The 20,689-nt window shown below is 38.2% G+C and overlaps 1 non-coding gene across 1 annotated transcript; it reads right to left on the reverse strand.

Moving 5' to 3' along the window:
- Nucleotides 1–17,961: 17,961 nt before the first annotated feature.
- LOC141624368 (small nucleolar RNA R71) lies at nt 17,962–18,068 on the reverse strand. The gene has a single exon (XR_012534175.1). It is a non-coding gene; the product is annotated as a small nucleolar RNA R71 (small nucleolar RNA).
- Nucleotides 18,069–20,689: the final 2,621 nt, after the last annotated feature.

The following is a 20,689-nucleotide window of genomic DNA, read 5'->3' on the forward strand; positions in this document are numbered from 1 at the left end:
ACAACGGCACCAGGAGAAGTCCCCTTCTCCATCAACTCCGGACGAACCATGGCCCTCATGAAGCGGATGAGGACCGCAAAAGCAGCGATGACCGGTCCCAACGTCCTAGGGAGCTCAAGTCGAAAGGAAGGGAAGAAGCTTCGTCGATGACCTCTCGCCCTTGTCTCCGAGGTAAATCGAAGACGAAACCACCAAAGCCACGGACAGCCCTCTGCTCATTTTCACTGCATACATGGAGGAGGAGCCGTATCCCTCCCGTCAATCGTCACCAGCGTCGGAGTCTTCCCCGCAAAGTAGTCTCGAACGTAAGAACTGGGTATTAAACCCGGCACTATAACAGCCTTCGGCGACAAGTTCCAGCCGATCAATCTCCTCGCCTCGGCCGAGTCCGCCCTCATGGCGGTCTCCGGCCACACCACCTCCTCGGTCCCCACGGCGGACCCGAGAAATCATGCCGTAATCCTCCAAAGTGACTCCCACCTCACCAAAAGGCATGTGAAATGTGGAAGTCGTATCCTAGAATCGGTCCAAGAAAGCCTGAGACCAGGCTAAGGTTAGCCCGCAACTTCCTCTTCGCGATATCCCTCCAAACTCGAACAAAGGACCGAACGCTCCGCGCTCGATCATGGCCCTCTCCTCCGCCGACAGCCGCTCTTAGTGCTCCATCATTTGTCGTGTAACCCGAGAACGACCTGATGTTCCCGGCCTCCTATTATGATTTAAAACAAAGCTATCTTTAGCTTTGAATGAAGTTTGAAAGAAATTTGAATAAAAGAATGAAAGAGGATGGGTAATGAGTAGTGAATTCCTATTTACCAGACTCTTCACCGTCTGTAGGATAGGTGACCCTCTGCACCCCACACCGGTGCTCGCTCTCCCAAGTCTCGGCCACGCTGGAGCCTCTCGGTGACGACCTCCTCGTCCGACGTTGGCCCGTCTCGGGGCTCCTCCTCCTCAACGGCCTCCTCCTCGTGGAACTCGTCCCCGGCAGACCATCACCGCAGCGGTGAAGGCTCGCTCTAAAGCCTCCTCGACGGTGGCGGCGTCAATCTCCATGGGAGCTCTCCCAGAAGTAGAAGCCTCATCACCTGCAATATTAAAGCAAATTTAGGCCGCGTCACATGACGACAAGCCTTGGTTATGGGATTTTCGGGCCTTCAAGGCCCTGAAACCGCTCTTTTCCCGCCATCCTTGGCCATATTCCCACCTACCCGATTACTCATGTGATAAGTTAGGGTCAAGACAAGCCTAATTTGAAACCTAGTTCCGGGTTCGAGTCGAAATTTCGGCAGCATTTCGCTATAATGGCGATTATGCCCCAGAAAAGTGCCCTGAAAAAGCTGTCAAAAACCAAAATTCCGAAATGGTAGAAAGTTTACCCATCATTCAGGGATCCCAAATATCAAGTTTCGTCGCAAATGGGTAATCCTAAGGCTACTTTCGAAGCGATTTACGGTTTAGCTGTAAAACCGTCTCAAAATTCACTCGAAGGCTCAAAACTTGATGAAAATTCGAAACAAATACATGGTTATGTTCCTAATATTACCTACTATCCATTTCTAATGTCAATTTGACAAGGCAAATACGTTTGGGGGAAAAGCCCCAAATTTTCGATCAAATGGGTCATAAACCCTAGATTTTCGGCTCAAAATTGGACAAATGTAGACGATTAATGCAAGATTGAGACACATACCTCGATTAGTCATGATTAATGCGAGCTTTTGGATCGAACCTTGGCGGAAATGGTGAAGATTTGAGAGAGAAATGAGTGATTTATGTTTCGAGCAAATGAATACAAAGCCTCCTGATTTTCGCGTTTTTACGCAGAAAAACCAAATTGGGGAATAGACGCAGCAGGCGCTGCGCCTCTTCCAAAGGACACAGCTCATGCTGCGCCTCTTCCTTTTGTTCCCTCCATACGGATTTTCAAAAATTCGTTATGAATTCGTTAATTGTGGGCCCATCTTTGGTGCGCCTCTTCCCCGATGTTATTTTCATTCTTTTGGTCCGTTTGGCGATTTTCTTTCGTCCCGACCCGCATTTCCAAGCCCGCAGCAGACTGCTTCACATCAGTCATTCATTCCAAGACCTTTTGCTTGTCGCAACAAGCATTGGTTCCCTCAGAGAATTCGACACACCTTCGTTATGTCTCCAGCGAGAGTAAGCGGATATACTTTCCCTCTCATGACAAGAAAAATAACTCCCAATCGTGTCTCTAGCGAGAGTATGCGGACGTAATGTCTCTCTCAAGACACGAGGATTGACATCTACCTAAGCAGATTTCCCCTCAGCAGTTCCCGCCTGTGTCCTGCTACTCGCAATTATTTCCTGAAGACTACCCAAGCAGTTTTCTCCTCAGCAGTTCCCGCCCGTGTCCTGCTACTCACAATATTTCTTTTTTCCCCGCGGAATGCGACAAAGGCGTCGTTCTCCAGAAGTTCCCAAACCCAAAGCCTTCTTTCTTAGGTTCATAAACCCGAAATTAGGACTTTTTAACTATAGGATCCCAATCCCTTGTAGGTTCATAAGCCTTCAAGTTCCCAAACCTATAGAGTTCCTATACCCAAGCTTTAGTTACCATTAAGTTGAACTTACTTTAGGCCTCATTCCCGCCGATGCTTTCCTTTAGGGTCCCACACCCTAGTACCAATCCTTACTTATCTTTTAGGTCTCACCCTTAGCTCTTATGCTTAACCTTAGCTCCTATGCAACCCCGGAAGCATCTCGAGAAGAAGTCTCAGGTATGGTCTCTTCTTATGGCTGGCGAGCCTCCTTACGTAGTCTAAAGGACTTTAAACGACCCTCCCCGATAGTCGACAGACTCTAAAATGTTCCCGACGACAGGTCCTTGGCTCAGACCCCTTGAGCCGCCTCGCGTCGCCATAGTCGTCAGGTTGTAATCTTCGATTGACCTGATGGCTATACTTTGACTTTCGCCTTGTCCAAGCCTCAGTCAAAGTGGGGGCTCTGTAGATACCTCATTTCTGCACCTCCCGCAAACCACCCGGTGATGATTGGGCCGCATGTTTGATACGCGGAACGATTTGTGATAATTCGTAAGATTATCGTCAAGTGATTGCTCAAATATTAATGTCTACCTCTTAGTTGTCATCTACGTCCCGATACGGTCGTTTTGTGATAATTAGAGTACATTTGAGTCAGGGCCTAAAACCGTCTCCATTTTTCGATAACCGTTAAATCCGAAAGTCGAATGTTTGGAATATTCCGGATATTTCTATTCCATATTTCATAAATTTTATCTTTTAGTAAGCAATTTCCCGTAATATTCACATAAGATATTAAGGAAAATCGAATTATTTCCGTCCTACCGTAACTCAAACACGGAGATCTTTCTTCTGCAGGAGGAAAACCCTTGGGGAAAGCGACGAAGAGTGTCGCGCCTCTTCCAAGAGACGCAGATGGTCGCTGCGCCTCTTCCAGGCCCTTTTCGCATGTTTCTCGTATCTTTTTCATATCTTTCCGAGATTCACTTCCAAAGAGTCTCCGAAACCCTAATTCCTTCACATGATTAGTATAAATAGGAGCCTTCGCTCCTCATATTTCTCACGCGAGTGTCCGCCCTTCTCTTCTCCCTTTGCATTCTAGAGTTTGTTCTTACTTTTCGGCGTCTACGTGCTTGAACTTTCGACCACGTAAGCTCGGATCCTTCTGAGTACCAGCCTCCCCGTTTGCATGACCGACCAATTTGACCAACTACACAATAATCAACTTAATTAATTAATCGTTTTCCTCTTACGAGGGCACTCTCTTTGCATTCGTGTCGAGCATCACTAATCGATATCTTAGTCCTTCTCGTTTCGTCAACATGTAAGTCTGAGGGTGTAAATCTCTCTTTTATTTATTGTTTTTTAATTATTGTATCATCATTGTAAGGTTTATGTCGAAAATACCATTAAAACCGATTTCTAAAACCATGCTTTAAAACCTCTTTTTACGGATTTCCAGTAGATAACCGTCGAGAAAGGACGCAAAGAATCGCTGCGCCTCTTCGAAGGAGCGCAGTTCCTGCTGCGCCTCTTCGTGAGGCTGCCGCAGTTCCTGCTTCCTTTCTTCTTCGTTCGTCCTCTGTTGTTCGTCAAAGTTCTTTTATTTGTTTTGTTTTCTTTAATTCTTCATCATAATCGCATATATTTCACATGTATATTAATCATCATCATTAACATGTTTAATTCATCACAAATCCGACTTATATCCCAAATAATCCAATATTTGCGGGTTTTCGTCATTAAATTCAATTCCGGGTTATGGAGATTCAATTTGTTCATATTGAGTTTCTGGAATTCGTCTTTGATATAGTTTTCATCTGTTTATTCACATGTTCATTGCATATTCGTCACTAATCCATCTTATCTAATCTAATCAATTGAATTAATTTGTTTGACTCATTAATATTTTTCACTTCTATCATTAATCCATCTTGTGTTAATTCGTTTGCATCCGTCTCACTCATGTTTTACTGCTTTCATGACCCATTCATATGTTAAATAACCCATTAATCACTTTCATCCGAGTAAATAATTTAATTAATCATTAAATCACCAATTAACATTAACGGCTTGCAATTACGGCTTCACAGCCAGAACTGAGCCAAGGAACAGACGCAGCGTCTGCTGCGCCTATTCCAAGGGACGCAGCTCTGCTGCGCCTGTTCCTGGCTGAGTTCTGTCTCTGAACTCCGTTTCTGCCTTGACCTAGTTTAATTAGTCTACGTTTAATCAGCTATTATCCGTATTATCACCTACTGATCTGTTCGTTTATTTTTATTCTTTTATTCCTTTTTCTCAAATTATCCGTTTTAAAGGTATTTTCGACATAAATCGCCTATTCCAATGTAATTATTGATTATTGTAATTCATAATTATTGTATTTTCTTTTATTGTTTGTATGCTTTCACATGTAAATGAGCATTAAATCCTACTTCGACCTAATTGTATGTTAAACTAATTGTCAACCGACTTAGTCTAATTCTCACATGCTAGGATTAAAACAATGGATGTTGCATTGCATGCATATAGCCGACGATATATCAAGTACGAATAACTTCCCTAATCATTAGTAGAGGCCGCTATCGAGGCGGGCGGGATTAGGTGTTCGATCAAAAGAGCTTCCTAATACGTACCCTCACCCCTTAATCCAGATATATGTGAACACCCGTGTTCATTGGCATCCACGAGAGTCATTCTAGACATAGAATGCTAAGGGTAACGATTGCTTAGTGTTCATGTCTCTACTTTGTGTCTTGACATGACACGAGGTATTCGAACGGTTCCAATTTTCCATAAAAATTGGTGGCGACTCCATACAAAATGCAAACGCTTGTTTCTCTTTTCCTACCCAAGCGCCCCCGTGGGCGGCCCGCTGTCCACAATACCCCATTGAGTAAAACCAAATTTGGCGCGTGATAACCGTTTACCACCCTACTTACCCGTGGTAAAAAGAAAACACCCCACTTGGGCGAGCGTGACTCTAATGAACAAGGGATTCATAGGTGTCATTAATTGGTAAGGCTAATCACAATTTTAGTTATGTGAGAGATCTTGTCAATTTAGACATAAATTCCCTATAAGTGAACTAAGTCGGTGAATATAAATGACGTGAATTGACAACCGCGAAAATAAAATGAATGTGAATGGCGATTTTGGCATGCACGAAAAATAAAAGCAAGCAAGCATATGAAAAATCCTAGTATGGCCACCTAGTTAATAAAAACTAGACTATTACATATCGGAAACCAACGCCTTGGTCCCTTGCCTCTTCATAGGAACTTCTTCCAAAGGGGCTTCTTCTAGTGGGATTTGGAACACCTTTCCAAAAATAGACTCCGTCTCGATGTAAATCCATCTTTTGGAAACGCCGGTAAGAATAACTATTACAATTAAATTACATAGCTATTCCTATTATACATTAGTTAATAAAATAAATAAAACAATTAATTAATTACAAACCGACGATACGAGATAGTATTTAAATTACAAATAAATCGCTATTCCCATTCATTTCGGGTAATAACGATTAAAAAATAACTAGGCCATACTAGGTACAATAAAATAAATACTTTAAAAAAAAGATAATCATTCATTCAACTTAAATAAATATGATTAAAATGCTGAAAAATGATGCCAAAATCGCCAAATCTAACAATCGTTGGTATCCATCTCGGTTTTGTGGATTTAATCGATTTTTAACTTGTAAGAATCAATAATCAACTCTTAAATCTCATTTAAGTACAAACTAATTGTCCAAACTGTTTTGGACCTCAAAATTAGTCCTCACTAATTTAATGATGAATAATTAGTTTGATTTGGTGATATTTGCTAAATTAATCGGAAAAATCATAACTTTTAAGTAATAAATACAAAATAATTGAAAATATTACCAAAAATTAAAAGAAAAAAATTTTGAGTATTCCGGAACACTCCTACGAACACCAAAATGTCAGAAAAAATGGCCAAAAATTCGGATAAAATTTTATGAAGAAAAAGATCGATATTTATCGGTTTTTAACCACTAAAACCAATAAACATCAAAACAAGGTGAAAATACATTTTAAATTTCACTTTTAACTTTTAATTCATATTTTTAAATGTACATAAATTTATCAAGGACAGGAACAAATGTTTCGAGTATCTGATTAATTTATTTCACTTTTATCGACTTTTATCTCATAAAATCAATAAACATGCAAAACTTCAAACCAACCTTCGAAATTTTACATACAATCTGTAGAAAATATGCATGAAACAATATAAAACTTTTATGACCCGAATCAACATTTAACTATTTTTAGTTAACTCTTAACCAAAATACGGCATTTTTGACTCGGTTTTCTACAAAAAAACATTAAAAATAGAAAAAGAACTTCACAAATCACCAAATTTTACCACAAACCTTTTGCGATTAGTAGGTATGCATGCCAAAAAAAACTTTTGTGCTAAAACCTCTTCTAACACAATTTTTGAGTTTTTTAAATTATCTCATAATTTATTAAGTATGCTCAAAATCAACATGCAAATTACAAGCCTAGCTCTGATACCACTTGAAAGATCATAGATCCTAATTAGACTTTCTAATTAAAAACAAATTATCTCATAATATGTTATTTTATTGATCTATGTAACATGCATGCTAATATAAAAGCATAATAATAAAGATTAAGGAAAAACAGTCTCCTATCTTGATTGTTCTTGAGCTAAAAACAAAGGATGATCCTCCTTACCAGATCTTCAAAGAGAAGATGTCCTAACAATGTGCACCCAAGAACAAATACCCAATATCCTAAAAATATTAACTAGATATTTGATAAGATATACCCTTGATAATATGTGTAATATTACTAACAATCTTAGTAATTATTTTATTTACTAACAACTTGGTAAATTATTTTTATTAGTTTTTAGAGAGATAAAACCAACAACTTCATTCACATGCAAAAGATATACAAGTGAGTAAGTATGAAATAAGACAATTGTTGGTCTATATGGAGGGAGTGGCCGGGTGGTATGGGTGGAGTGAGGGAGTGGACTTTGCTTTTTCTTATGTCCAATTGTTCATCACATGCAAAAGACAAAATATAACTTATGGAAGAATACAAAGCAAAGTGAAATCATTATTTTTATAATCATCCACTACACTCTATTTTACACGGTCCAATGCTCATTTACGGGTCTATGATGGTTTTTATATTTGTCGCACAAATACGTGTAAATTTTACTTTAAACATCGATTTATGTTTAAATGCTTCCCAATAAATTTTGTCCAAATCACTCCGTAAATATACGTGTACCGCTACACATATTTTTTACGTACTAATATTAATCACATTAATCAATTAGTACGATTTTAGTGAATTAACAATTAATTAACTAAAACCCGTCTCATAAAATTTATTATTTAATTATCGCATAATTAAATAATAACTGCCGTGCCACGCGTTCGCAACTCGAAATCTCTCTAAAAATAATCGACTAACCTTTTAGTCTATAGATCAAGGGACTAAATAAAATGTATCTCATACAATTAATTAGTTGTCAATTGGGGTTCGTTCCTTTAGGTGTGACCGAGAGGGGTCAGTTGATCACCGCCATCTCACGACAATAACGTCAAACTCTAGTCAGCCAACCGTTATTGATTTACGTTAATCAACTGACGAGGATCAAATAATAAATATCCTGATGATATTCCTTTAATGAGATTTATTATGTAAACACACTATTATGGAGGACACTAACTCCAAAACTATGATGATGATGAGGATGACCTTCCACCACAATTTCCTTCTATAATCCATGTAGAAGAAGTGTGTTCCCTTGACACTTATGGTAGTAAAGGTAAAACTTGGAAAGAGGAGGTTGATGGATTTGAACTTGCTATCTTTGGAGAATTAAGAGGACAGGAGGAAAACTATGATGTTGGCACCTTTGATCATAATTTGGAAGAAATTGAAGCTCTCTTCTTTGAAAATGGTTCATGTTCTAAGGAGGGTCAAGAAGAAAGTGAAGAAAATGAAAGCATGAATGACCTCAATGGTGAGAAGTTGACTCATCCACATCTCATCCTTTAACTATCCCCTCATCAAAGAAATGTGAACTATACTTCTACTATTGAAGGATTGATAAATCAATGCTCTATAATCATAGAATTTTAAAGTGATGGTGAAGATGGAAGCATCCGGACAAATACGGGCCATACTTCATACCTTGTGTTGACAAGAATCATGGGCTTGTTGGTTTGAAGCAGTGCAAAGGCTCAAGTGCTAAGGGCAAGGTGAATGAGAGAGTAAGTGGCAAGCTCCCTTGGCCAAGCTTCATATTGAATTGGAACAAACCGTATTCATGCTTGTTTGAAGATTGTGGTCAAGCTTTTGACCGGTTATTGAGAGCATTGAGCAACATGGACAACATCAATGAAAATGGAAATTTGAAATGAGTTTGGTGGACTCCTCCTTCAAACCACTATTTGTAAGATATCCTCTCCCTTTACTTTGCATTACATTTAGTATAATTGCATCTAGAATCATTTTAGTTCTTGTAACCAAACCTTCTCTATTTTTGCATTGGAAACAATGTTTTGTTTGGTTTGGGGAAGTTTGATTACAAGTAGTCCGAGTTAATTCAAATTATCTCTCATTTAAATCGATATCATGCATCAAAATAGTCTAGTTAGCTCATATAGATTAGCTCATGATATATATAGTATAATATAGATATCTCATATAGTTAGTTCCATACATTTTGCATTCATGCTGTGACAGCCCCATACTCCAAGTGCCTTACCAGGACCACTTAAGTATAAGGACGTCACCATCTCGGTTTCCCGAGGCAATGATAATCATAAGACAATAACGAAACATACTTAAAAGTAAATAATGTTTAACGTGATTACATGCCAATACCAAAACTGTTAAAAAGAAATACAAGTTCTCAAAACTGTCTACTGTCAAAATACTATCAAGTGTCAGACACAGCAGAAGACTTCTAAACTGCAACGTGGTGACTCATCCCAGCTATCCCATACGCATCGTCTCATACCTGCTCAATAACTGCTCACCACCCCCGAATGGATCACCACAGTTTTTAAACATTTAAACGGGGTCAGTACTATTTACATAAAAGCAAGCCACAACAAATCAAATGCCAAAACATCTCAACACACAACAAACCCCAGTCTCCATAATCAATCTACACACAACTGACTACACCTCTAAAGTGTGTAGTCCTGCCAGAGTACCCATCGCAACAGGTACTCCACACCGCCAGTGGGGGACCCCAGCCGTTCCCACCTAAGCCTCGCTCATCTCCATCGAGCGATAAACCCATGTTCATTAATGTGCACATCCCTCCTGTGGCGGGTTCCACAGAAGGCGAATCAAGGGTGTGAAGCCACTCCCGCAAGTGACTCCACTCAGCCAGGGACGCACCTCGAAGATCACAGTCAGTTATACAACAACAATCGACGATATTAATCAACAATACAACCAAAAATATAACCAACAACCGTCACAACCACCAACAATATACTTTAACAATAATCACAATGAAACCACCAAACACATCATGTAATTAATACTGAGTAGGGAAACCCTACCTGGAAAGCAATCACAGAATCAGACGATCTAGCAGCTGTCTCAAAATCTCTCCTCTACTAATCGTCCTCCTATACATAAATTCATACAATTACTTCCTTAACCACACAAAACATAAAAACCCCTAAATCCTCAAATTAGGGTTTAACCAACATTAACCAAATGCAATAAAAATGATATGTAGAACTTACCCTTGACGCAAGGATCACAACGGTATAAAGAACAAAGGAAACCGACACCTTTAGCTCCGGGATTTGCCAATAATGCGAATGAATCGAACAACGTAACTTGCAATCTCTCCTTTTTGTGTTTTTAGGTTTGTAAAAGTGTTTAGGAAAAAAGATGACAGAGTATTATATATTAATCCGCATTATTAACAAACCCGTCGCAAATCACCCGATAACCGACTTACTCGATCGAGTAAGTCACGTACTCGATCGAGTGCCACTTACTCGATCGAGTGCCAAGGCTACTCGATCGAGTACCCTACAGGCAGACTACTGATTCGTATACAAAACATACTTACACGACAGAGTAAGCCCCACTTGATAGAGTACCCAAAGACTCATAAAACCTTAGTATTACAGTCTTCCCTCCTTAAAAAGAACTTCGTTCCCGAAGTTCAACCCATACATAAAAAAAAAACATGCTAACTCGATCAAGACACAACAACGCAACTAGGAACTCAAAACAAAACCCCACCTATCAAACAAGAACTCTTAACACCAACTCCACTAACTATGCCTACCTCCACAACATGTTTCACGATATCGTTGTTAGAAATATTAATCTCATTAATTTACATATTCATATATGAATTAATTTATTTAGTCATAAAATAAATTGTTGATCTTATGCATGCAAACATAAAACAAATTAGAGAAGAAATCACCACTTCTTACATTTGCGTTTCGGAGTTTTAGGCACCAACAAGATCTCCTTCTTGTTAGTTCTTGAGCTTCCTTATAATGGATGAACAAGGTTCAAATTAGAACCTCTCCCAAAAGCATATACCCAAGGAATCTCTTAATAACTTATATATTTATGAACTAGTAAAAATATAAGTTTAATTTAAAATATGACACAAAAATATAAATTTGTTCTCTTGAATATTTCGATCAAGAGAGAGTGATTTGTGAGGTTTTTGTTTCTCTAAGTTTTCACAAATTATAGAGAGAAATCATTTTCTTACACTAGAAAATATGAGTTGAAGTTATGAATGAATGATGGAGGAAAAACTCTATTTTTCCTCTTGGAAAAACAGGTTGGAGGAGGGGGTAGGAGCCAATGCATGAGCTTGTTTTTCTACCCAAGAAAAATAGGCATGCAAGGCTACAAGTAGGGTTTGATCATTGTGTTTTCCACTTAAAAATAAAAACACAATATAAACCTAATACTCCCTCCCTTTTTCGGCACACTTAAATAAAATGGGTAGTCCATTTTATTTTGTCATTTGTCAATTGTGACAAATGTGACATGTTACTTGGCATGTGAAATTGTAATGTATTTTTAACATATTAAAAATCAACATACTCATAAAATATGTCATATACAAAATCGACTAGTAATTCGTAATTACTTGTACCAAAACGGTTTATCAAATTATAAATTACAACATCTTGTATTTATAATAAATTATTCATTCAATTTCTATTTCAATTGTTTCGTAAACAAAAATTTTATTCAAGTAATAAAACAATTCGATTACTTAGACCGTATCTAATTTAATCGAATTACAATAAGACACGTTAACTTTACTCACAAAATTATCCGTCAATTTTAAGCAGTTTAATTAACTCGTATCGGCATACGATTAATTAAATAATCAATTAAGAGTATTTCCCTATAGGTATGACCTAAGGGGATCAACTGATCACCACCGCCGCACACGACGTAATGTCAAACTCTAGTCACCAATCATTACCGATATGTGTGGACCAGTTGACTGTAAAATATTACATCCCACATGTATTCTTAAAATGAGATTTAAACATGTGATCATCATGATCGATAGTTGTGATCGCATTATTGTCGGAGGACACTTATTCCAACAATCTCCCACTTGTCCTCGACAAGTGTGCGTCACCAATTCTCTTGTCCTATTACTATCTCCCACTCAATGCAAGGTGTCTTTCAGGTTGTACTTGCAAGTGATCATATCGAGACTGGTTTCCTCGATCTGGAGAATAACTGATTGACCGGAATCATCTACCATAGATACCTTCCGAGCGTGGCCACGCATTTCCAGTTCATTACTCCTCGAGTGGCTCTAAGATATTGTTTTAACCCTGACAAGGGGGTGGACAATTCCTATCGCACTATTCCCTTCGACTAGCCCTAGCCATCATAGCCCAAAATATGCCCATTTGACCCCATTTACGAAGGTCGTAGTAACATAAATCAAAGTTAATCTGAAACTGTGCCACCTTAGGCGAACAGTCTTTAGTCAAAAGAATCGACTCATTAGAATACTATAGTAGCTCTCGCCACGACCACGCTATATAAATTTGCCGTAACTCTATGTTTGTCATAAGGCCCGACAAAGTGTTCCTAACAGTCTGCCTATGTGATCGACTAGTCATCTCACATGACTCTATGGCACTTGAACTTGCCATTAATCGCATCGCACTCTAGTCACTTCAAGACGTCACCTCATACAAGTGACTATGGGCGAATACTATGTTAATCTGGGTTCACTTTAACGGGGTTCAATATCGTCATACAACCCGTTTGGATGTAACAAAGTATAATAAAAGAGTTTTAAAGTAAAACTCGAACGACAAATGCGATTATCACATATGAATAGTCAATGCCTGATTATTATTTCATATTCTATAATCTAATTTGATCTTGTATGTAGTTGTTCATCTCAATCCAATTGAAATGACATGACTCATCATGTTAAACCTATGAATAGGCATTGTAAGTAGGTCTTAGCAACTCCCTGCTCAACCTTGCTACATACTTGTTTTCCTTTCGTAATGTATACATTTGTATTACAAAACTTTCTGAGTACGTGTCTAGATCCAATCTAGACATAGGCTTTCTTGCCTTAAAATAGCTCCCACTATTTTCACAGTGTGCGGGACTCATCCCTCTTGCACATCCCATGATTGCAAGTGTACTCAATCTCCGTTGTAAATATTTCTCATTGTTCTTTATTGCCTAGAACGATTCTTGAAAATCTATTTCTTAAATAACATAGCCACAATGGTATCTTAACCATCCTAATGTGTTTTGATTATGGTTTTGTAGGAAACCATGCGCAATCTCAATTGTCAATTGTCATTTGTGTAACACCCTTACACAAAATTGCATTAAAAACACTTTGCTTTACATTCTTAATGCTTCTGCAAGCACTTAAGGGTAATCTTTATGGCTTATTTGGTAACTATTACTTAAATTCGATTTGAAACAATTCATCATACTTAAGGTATATGAAGTGTTATACATCATTTCCTATTTAATTGATTCGGCAGCGGAAGCAAATGAAATCAATTAAATATGTTCAACTCGATTGAACTAGTCATGAATCTTATCAACATAAGACTCTTTATTTGACATTAATATCATGTGGATTTATCTACATAAATCTAGATATTAAAGATGTACTATATTACTCCAAGTCTTAAATCATTCTCAATGATCAATATGTCATCCATATATTAGACTAATTAAAATTTCCGTAACTCCCACTAAACTCCACGTATAAACACAACTTATCGACTTATCGAGAAAAGTTTTATAACATGATGAAAACATTGATTCCAACTCATTTATGTCCTACTTAAGACCCTCTCTTATGTTTCACATTATCTTAGGATTGCAAGAATCTACAAAACTCAAGACATGTATTGAATACATTCCTTCTAATTGAAGAAGTGGGTTTTAGATTCACTTTCTATATGTATATCATCATAATGAAACACAATCCCTAAGAAGATCCAAATAGACTTAAGCATTTCAACTAGTGCAAAACCCTTTGCCACCAATCAAGCTTTGATATCTAACAATTCACTTGGAATTTATTTCGGATTTTCATGGCTCTATGCCTTGTATTGAGTTTTGACTTAAACACTCTCATGTAAGTCATATGTTCATTACTTTCCAGAAGTAATCAACTTGAATCAAACAATTTCATTGTAAGTTGCAAACTCTTTACTTTCTAAAAGTAACATGAATTCATCATCTTCAACAAGTGATGAGTTCAACCTAGGATCTAAAAGTAACACGAATTCATCATCTTCAACAAGTGATGAGTTCAACCTCCTAGGTTTCGAAGAAACAACGTCATGTATCCAAAGAAAAACAGTTTCTTGCGACATACAATTTTTGACACAATTCTTTTGTGGCTCTTGAATATTTTCTCTCACTCTGTCTTCTAGAAATAAACTTGTATTCTAGAAAGACAGTTTCACGAGCCACAAACCCGTTGTACTCGTGATTATAATAAGGAAAAATGAGCATTTGTTTCTTTTGAAAACTTACAAACATGGTGCCCTACCATTTCATATCTCATATGGTTCGTTTTAGATTTAGTGGAAAAATAATTTAGACAAAATGATAAAATCCCCAAAAGGATCAAGTAACTCAAAGTAACTTGATTGAAGTCCAAACCATATCGAATAGCGTTTGATTTCTTTATCCAACCACACATTATCCCATAATGCGTGCTAAGAGAGATTAACTTGTGATACTATATCACATTTCCTTTGGCTTATATCAAAGTCTTCACTTTGATAATCACATCACGACTAAATCGTGATTCTTTGAACTCTTTGAACTTCTTCAAAGATTTCTCTATTTACCTTATTAAGTGAACACATTAGCGTCAACTTAAATCGTTGGTAAAAGAAAATGATCAACCTATTTTGGATCAATGATTTACAACCTCGATCTCCTTTTCAACCAAAAGATACGAGACATCTTGCTTTGAATACAAGATACGCATATACCATAAGATTAATAATCTAACGGTTCCAAGAGTACTCGATAACTCTTTACGTTCATCATTCTAGAATCTAAGGTTCAATCTTGGGTTACCAATTTGAGTCTTGCATCATCTACATGATATATCATTCTAGTTTGGTTTAGAATATAATTACTTTGATAATGGGCTAGCCATACATCAAATCATGGTGTATAGGGTCACAAAAGTGAAACCGCTTTTGTATCTTAACAAATTTATATTCTTATTTAGATTTTATGCACTTAATAGTCACAATTAAGTACAACTCTAAACCCAAAAACTGGATTGAGTACACAATGACTCTATCTCTCAACATCATTGTTGCTAGTCGTCATATTCTAATCATCCTATGTATCAAATACAATGATGAAAACCATCATCGGTTTCTAATATTGACGAAGTAGTACTAGCAAAATTTATGTCAATGATGTGACCATATTTAGCACATATTTAGCCCCCAAATTAGCCTTGTTCCCATGCTTTTTAGTGCATATTTGGGTCATTTCTTATCTTTAGTTCTTTGTTTTGCATATTCTTTGAGATTTTGATCCCTTGGTAGGAAAGGAGTAAGAATCTTGCATTTTCATGGCAAAACGAGACTAAATTGATCGAATTCAATGACCAAGCATCAAGGAGAGACAAGATTAGAAGGCCTTTGTACATATGATAGTAGAAGAGCAATGTTGGGAAAGGATCCTTGAGTCCCCAAGGAAATCCCCAAGGAATTTATGAAGAAAAGTGAAGAAAAGAAGAAGATGTCTTGCTGAGGCACAATCCGTGCGGATTGTCTACAATCCGGCCGTCCTTCACCTGCACAATCCGTGCGGTTTTCCACCAAGACGCTCGGATTCCATCACCACAATCCGCCCGAATTCTCTTGAATCCGCTCGGGTTCTATCGCCAGAATCCGCCCGTCCCGACCCTAATCCGCCCGGATTCCTCTACAGCGCGATTTCCTCTTCTCCAAGCTACGAAGAAAGAAGCCCTTCCTTCGGAAAATACCGGCTCCTCCCTGCTCAATCTAAAAAGTGTAATTACTAGTTTAGCCCTTAGTTAACCCTAATGCATCCCCCTAATTTCCACTATAAATACCCCATTAGTCTAATTAGAAGAGCATGTTCTTCTTATCAACAATTAGAGTAGTTAATATCAATCAAATCTCTCTTTAGTTTTGTAATCAACAATTAATCAAGTTCTAATACAAGTTTTATTTCCTTAATCTCTCTTTTGTTCATCCTTTATTTTGGGTAATTGAAGATTATTTGGGTTATTATTGGGAGATTGACAACCTCTCAATCAACCATTCAAGTACTTCTTTTATCTTTGCTTTATTATTTGAATCATTAGTAGGTATAATTCTCTTAATCCCTTTTTAATTATTGTTAATTACTTTCATTTATTCATCATGTTTCATTTTGTTGGTATGATTGACAACCTTACTAGCATGATCAACATGATAATGAGTGAGTAGTCTCTTAGCTAGGGTTAATGGGTGATTAGGGGAAACCAACATGGGGAATAATTCATGCTTAATTTAATATGCTTTCATGTTTTATTTGCTTGCTTGTTTTGATCTCAACTCATGCACATGTTATATTTGATGAAATGCTAAGCCTATGAATCCTTGCATTTACCACCATCTCCTATCTTTTCAATGAGACTTGTAAGACATAACCCAACTCGAGTCTCATTAGACCATGCATGTTGTTGAGTAGGGAAGATTAAGTCGACTTGTAGGTGTTGTACAATCTAATCGATTCGGCTCCGGGACCCAAACTTTCCTAGGATTGTAAGACATAACCCAACTCAATCCATCAGAACAATAATTGCTTGCTTATAATTTGAGAACATGTTTGTATGATCAATTCCCATGATTCCCCTATGATCCCATGACACCCTAGTGCTTTTTAATCAATTGTTTACACGCCTTTTAATTCATCTTGCTTGTTTATTTTCATTGCTATTTTAGTTAGTGACCTTCTACATCAACCCAAATTGTGACACCCCTAAGACACCACTAGTTGCAATAGAAATCTCATTTCAATACCCGTCCCTTGGGATCCGACCTTTACTTGCCTCTTTACTAATTGTAGAGTTGTTTGTGAAGCTATAAATTGTGTTTTGATTCGGACATGACCCAACGACCACACCTTTAATTGTGAACACGAAACGGACCGATCAAAAATGGCGCCGTTGCCGGGGACGGTGTTTGTTTGATTTATATTTCCTTTTATTGTTATTAGTTGTGTCTTTCTTCGCCTTGGGGAAGTAAACCTCCTCAAGGTTTGTTTAAATTGTTTTCGAGTTGTTTGATATTTTGCATGTCTAGAAGGTCACAAGGTGATTTGTTACCTTTTGACCGTGAAATTGAAAGAACCTTGACGAACAATAGGAGATTTGCTACGAGGAATTTGAGAGGTATTAGTGAAGTTATTCAACCAACTAGTGACTTCATCAACCCTTTCGCAATAGAAGGAGAGGAGAACCCATTACACAATACCCCACAAAATCAACCTACAATGCCTAAATTCTCGTAACACTCCGTACCCACCGAGGAGAACCTACCCAATGGTACTCCTACACCACAACATCTAACCGGAAATTTTATTGCCAAATCCGCCTTTATTCAATTAGTCGAAAGGAGCCAATTTGGGGGGATCCCTAGTGAAGACCCTCATTCTCATATGGAAACCTTTTGCGACTATTGCGATGCAATCTCTTAAACCGGTGTGACTCAAGACCAAATTAGATGGGTCTTATTTCCTTTTTCTCTAATCGGCACCGCGAAACAATGGTTGAAGGGCCTTGACAAGGCCACTCTCGGAATAGATTCTTGGAAGAAGTTGCTCTAGCTTTCTACAAAAAATTCTACCCACCAGAAAAGACTAACATGCTAAGAGCTCAATTTACGGATTTTAAGCAAAGGGATGAAGAATCTTTGTATGAAGCTTGGGAGCGGTTCAAGGGAATTTGTCGCTTATGTCCTCACCATGGACTTAGCGAATGGTTCTTGGTACAACAATTTTGGAACGGTTTATATAAAGATTCAAGGAACATTCTCAACATGGGATCAAATGGAATGTTCACCGAAGTTGATAACAATCAAACATGGAACAAGATTGAGGAAATGGCGGTCCATAACTCACAATATAGTAGACCTCGCAAGGCTACTAGAGGAGGAAAGCATGAAGTGGACTCCGTTACTCAATTGGGTGCTCAACTTAGTGCTCATATTGACACAATCAATTTGAAGTTTGAAAAAGCTATGGCTAGACTTGAAGAAGTCTCAAAATCACCAAAGCATCATGTTAATGCCATGACGGCATCCTCATCAATCCCAAGTGGCATATGTGAGAATTGTGGAACTTTGGGACATGAACAAAGTGAATGTAGGGGAACAAATGAACAAGTGAATGCTTTCCAAGCATACAAGAGTGGTACCCCTTATTCCAACTATTACAATGAAAACACCAAATTCCATCGAAATCTCTCATACAAAAGCCAAAATGTTCAAAACCCTCAAACAACATACACTCCACCACCCATGAGAAACCAAAATCAAAGACCCTTTTACAATCAAAACCAAGGTTACCAAAATCAAAATCCATACAATCACCAAAATGACCAAGGTTTTGATGTCCAAAAAGCGGTCCTCCAAATGCAAAAGAATCAACAAGAATTTTTCACTCAAATGCAAAAAGATAGCCAAGCAAAAGAAACCACCATCAACAACATCCTAGCTCACACCAAGATGTTGGAAACCCAATTGACTCAACTAGCATCTTCAAGCTCACAAAGACAAAAGGGGCAATTACTACCTCAAAGTAATCCCCCAAGACATGAAACGGTTAGTGCCATTCACTTGAGAAGTGGTACAAGGTATGAAGCACCGAGGAAGCAAGTTGAGGATGAAGTTGTGGAAGCTAGTGATAAGGAAGAAATGGTGCAAAACTCCAAAGATGGAGAATCATCAAAAGAAGAAAGTTCAAAGAAAAATGAAGACAGGGTCAAGGAGAAGGAGCCCATTGTGATTAGACTTCCTTTTCCAAGTCGTCAAGCCAAGCCCAAATTTGATGATCAACTTGGAAAGTTCATGGAAATTGTGAAGAATTTGGAAGTCTCAATTCCTTTCACGGAATTAATAAATCACGTGCCGGCCTATGCGAAATACATGAAAGATATCCTCACAAAGAAGAAGTCAATCCGGAAACTTGAGACTATCGCCTTCACTAAGGTGAGTAGTGAAATACATCAAGGGAGTTCACCTCCAAAACTAAAGGATCCGGGAAGCTTCTCAATACCATGTACCATTGGCGACACAACGATCAACAAAGCCTTATATGATCTAGGGGCTAGTGTGAGTGTCATGCCGTACTCGGTGAGTAAAAGTTTGGGGATGGGAGAGCTTAAATGCACCAACATCACACTCCAAATGGCCGATAGATCTACGAAGACACCATTAGGGATATGGGAAGATACCCCCGTGCGAATTGGGAAGTTTTTCATCCTGGTGGACTTTGTCATTGTTGATATGGAGGAAGATTCCAACATTCCAATCATTCTAGGAAGACCTTTCCTACACACCGCGGGTGCGGTGATTGATGTGAAACATGGTGAGCTCACTCTAGAAGTGGGAGATGAAAGCATAACCTTTAATCTTGACAAGACTATGAGAGCTCCTCGTTTGCATGAACCATGTTTCATGATTGATCATTATAGCCGAAAGGATGAGAGGAAGAAATCGGAACTCCAATGGAAGAAGAAAATTGAAGATGCTCCATTCAAAGAGCAAGTGAATTATGACAAGGAGAACTTGCAAAGCTCATCAAAATTAATCAAAGAAGAAGAGAATGGCCTCATTGGCCAAGAGAAGAATTTGGGAGAGTTGTCTCCATCAAATCAAGAGATTTTCAATGATCAACTTAATGAAGTTTGTGGTCTTTGGGACGACGAATTTGAAGGGATTTTTAATCCCTACATTGGTAATGCCATCGATCAAGACCGACAACAAGGGCCAAGGTCTATTGAAGACCTCTATAACAATAATGAACAAGCTTTTGATTACTTTTTCAAGGTGTTGAGCAACATCAACAACACCTTGAACATGCCCCCTTGACATCTCATCAAGAATGAGAGTTTGGTGGAGTCCTCCCTAAACCACCATTTGTAAATATTTCTAACTCCCTAACTCGCATTTCAATTCTTGTATTTCATTTTTGTCATCTTTGGATTTTCATTTACTTTGATCAAGATATTTGCCATGTTTGAGAGAAGTGAGGGAGGGACTAATAATTTCAATTGATGTGTAGTGCTCTAGCTTAGTGTGGGGATGGCAATTGCCTAGGCTATCCATGCCTTAGTAGTGCCCTGACAATGAAGAACACAAGATATGAAGAAGAATAGAAGGTTGATAAGGGATATGCATTGTACACGGGTGGAACTGAATCCGGGTACAAAGGGGTAGAATCCGAGCGGATTCAAGAGAATCCGCTCGTCTTCCTGCAATTCGAGCGTATTGGGTTGAAGACGCACGTCCCTATAAGCTGAAATTTTGAAAGATTTTTTACTGTAAGAGAATCCGGGCGTCCTGAACAGCAATCCGCCCGTCTCTGAAAATC

Source organism: Silene latifolia, chromosome X, assembly GCF_048544455.1.
Source record: "Silene latifolia isolate original U9 population chromosome X, ASM4854445v1, whole genome shotgun sequence".
Classification (NCBI taxonomy): Eukaryota; Viridiplantae; Streptophyta; class Magnoliopsida; order Caryophyllales; family Caryophyllaceae; genus Silene; species Silene latifolia.